The sequence below is a fragment of the Leopardus geoffroyi genome, chromosome D2, assembly GCF_018350155.1.
Source record: "Leopardus geoffroyi isolate Oge1 chromosome D2, O.geoffroyi_Oge1_pat1.0, whole genome shotgun sequence".
NCBI classification, from domain to species: domain Eukaryota; kingdom Metazoa; phylum Chordata; class Mammalia; order Carnivora; family Felidae; genus Leopardus; species Leopardus geoffroyi.
Genome location: NC_059334.1, coordinates 29,444,365 through 29,447,621, shown reverse-complemented (window position 1 = coordinate 29,447,621; position 3,257 = coordinate 29,444,365). Strand labels below are relative to the sequence as shown.

General features: G+C 40.5%; 1 non-coding gene across 1 annotated transcript; it reads left to right on the top strand.

The window, feature by feature from the left end:
* The first annotated feature begins 1,432 nt into the window (after positions 1 to 1,432).
* Positions 1,433 to 1,541, top strand: LOC123577582. The gene has a single exon (XR_006701940.1). It is a non-coding gene; the product is annotated as a U6 spliceosomal RNA (small nuclear RNA).
* The last annotated feature ends 1,716 nt before the right edge of the window (positions 1,542 to 3,257 follow it).

Here is a 3,257-nt window from a genome sequence, read left to right as displayed (position 1 = left end):
TAATAAAAGGTAAATTAATCACTTTTGGCCCATCCCTTTCCCTGGACATGGAATAGATTAGCAGAGAGGAGAGCTTCCTTTTTCTTTCTAGCGCATTTGTTTATGCTATGCTTTTATTTATTATCTTTTTCAGCTTTATTGAGGTTAGACTATGTTTTTAGAACAGTTTGACCACCGTGATTTTTTGTGCCCAATGCCTGTTGTCTGCACAAATGGCTGACCACTTTCTCCTAATTCTGTATGAAAACAGATGACTGGGATTAAGATCCCTGTTTTAGAAAATGTCATGGATATAAGATTTTCTTTGAAGTTTTTTTTTGGTTCAATCAAAAGATTGGAAACAGTTTTAATCATCATAAATAGGGATTTGGTTAAATAAGTTATGGTCCTTTTATTCTGAAGCAGTGAGCTCAAAACTGCTGAGGGCATTTGAGTTAACAGAGACCATTTTTAATGAGAAAGCTCTTTATACAGAAATATGTCCAGGATATATTTTAAAATAACAAAAGAAGGTTCAGAACATTTTGTATAGTGTGCTAATATTTGTATAAAAGCTACCTATATTCTTGCATGTGCATAAAGAAGGCATAGAAGCTGATAATCGGTGGTCCAGGAAGGGCACGTTGGTGGCAGGAGGACAGGGTTAGGAGGGAGTCATTATGATTTTTTGGACCATGAGACTATATTACCTATTCAATAAGCAAATTAATAAGCAAATTAATGTGATTTAATTAAAAATTGGGATGAACTGGAATTGAAAGAAGGAATGTCACACAGGCTTGGAAATTATAATTGTAAAACCAGTAATGAACTGTAAAAAGCATCCCCCCTACCCCCCAAAAAAATCCCAGATAAAAGAGACTGTCAAAGTAGCAGCAAGCCTCTGGGAGAAGGCCTCATAAAGTCCTACGTACGTCCTCAGCCAGTGCCAACTCTGGGCAGCTTCGTACATCAACTCCCAGGGAACTTGCTCAGTTCAGTTCAGTTCAGGGAGAGAATCCAGCTCAGAGAGACAATAAGGCATAGAAAATTACACTCCAATAACATGAATTATTCCTCCTTTATTCTTCCTTTATTCCTGTCCAATGTCTTCCTTAGGATGATCCTAGACACCTTTAGGAGGGACCTGCTCTGGGTGAAGAGGAAAGGAAGTAACATCATAAGATCTCATCCTCTGTTCCTCAGCAGTAAACTAGCTATGGCCTCTTTTGAGGGTTAAATGAGACAATGGATGTAAAGCACTTATCACAGTGCCTGGCCTATGGTTGGAACTCAGAAAATGGCAGTTATTGCTGACCATGCCATGAAGTAGAAGTAATCATTATTACCACTTAGGAGATGAGGAAACTAAGGCTCAGAGAAGTGAAGTGAGCTGCCCAAAGTTACACAACAAGAAAGGGAAGGAGCCTGGTTTTGAAGCCTGGTGGCTCTGGTGCTCCCTTCAGCAGCACATACACTAAACTTGGAATGACACAGGGAAGATTAGTATGGCCCCTGTGCAAGGATATGGCACGCAAATTCGTGAAGTCTAGTGGCTCTGACTTCAAAGTCTCCGTTCTTCCCACTCCCTCAAGGCACTTTACAAATAAATCTGCTAATGTGTATTCATCACACCTTAAGATGCTCAAATCACACCCTAAGGTGAAGGGTTTTGTTTATAACAGAAGATATAGATACAGTACTTCCTATTTTCAGAGCAGTAGTAGCCTATGTTGCAAACTATAGAAAGAGAACATGAGCAAGCATTACCAGGGTCTGCACCTTATCAGATAAGGTGCAGTCTTACTGCACCTTATCAGTCTCACTGAAGTCTCACTGCACCTTATATATTTCTCTCAGTGAAATATATAAGCACAATGTGTGGAAGAGAATTCTGGAAGCTTCTGGGCTGTTCTGATGTATTGAGATAAAATGATCTTACAAAACATTCACTCCCAGCTTTGCCTCTTGATGTCTTTTTTTGGTATCTTAAGATTTCATAGATCTGTTAACTAGCCTCTTAGCAGAGTCCCAATTAACCATATATTAACATTTATAACTTGGAAAGATCTTTTTCATTATACTAGGATGAATTCTCTGGTCTGTGGGCCAACTCCAGCCTGCTACCTGTTCTTGAAAATGAAGTTCTATTGGAACATGACCACACTCATTTGTTCAAGGCTTCTTTCATGCTACAAAGGCAGAGTTGAGTAGTTACAACAGAAACTACATAGCCTACAAATATTTATGAGCTGACATCTTATAGAAAGTTTGCTGATCTCTGCACTGGAGAAACATTTACAAAAAGTAAGTGTGGCATTTCTGTGCTCCAACATCCTAACACACATTATTTCAAAGCACTGATAGTTTGCCTCCACTGACGTATGTGGCTTAACATCTGGGAAGATACGTACATTTTATATGGACATTCTATGTACTCATATGACTTGTGTTTTCACATAAAATGTTTCTAAAGTCTCCTCCCTGGATAAATACTCTGAGAATCTTGTCTCAGATGAATATATTTGGGAGGGAAACATATTCCCTAAATGTGTTTGGGGAGAAACATGGTATGAAGGGACAAAGGGCTTTAAGATCCCTTGGGTGGGACCAGGGGATTTATGAAGTAACCAGGTTGGGGCTGTGCCCTACCTCAGTACCTGAGTAAGAAGCTTACCAGTCCGTGACTCTTCTGTATCTCTGACCTCAAGCATCAGAGAGTTGAAAGAGCATAAAGCTTATGGGTCATGTTTTCTGTTACTAGAGTCTTCTGAATGGCCTAGAGATGCCAAAGGAGACCTAGCCTTGCTCTCATGCCTCTGGGGTCAGTCCAGTGCCAGACAAAGCAGTGAAGGTAAATCTATCACATCCTGTCTTGAGGCCTCAGAGTCCAGTCCCTGAAAGAGTGTCCCCAGACCTCTGGGAGGCCTGGATGTCAGGGAGAGTGGGAAGGAAATTGAAATAACTCGTTTCCCATGACATCCAGTCTATTAGCTTGAGTGAACTTGACTGATCAACTTCGTGTAGGTTGGGAAGAAAACTAGTTGTTAGAACAAGAGCTGAAAGCTCTAAGTTTTTTCTATCAGTTCCTCAAACAGTCATCTGAAATTTCTAGTATCAGAGCTTCTGTCTCTCTAATTCTGCAGGGGCTAAGACTCAGCTATCTCTATTAGTCATTTGTATTCTAGTATGTAGAGAGGGCCTAAGACCATGTGGTCTTGGGGGTGTAAGGCCTCCAAAAGTGGACATGGGGGGCTTGTCCAAACCAGATGGGACTT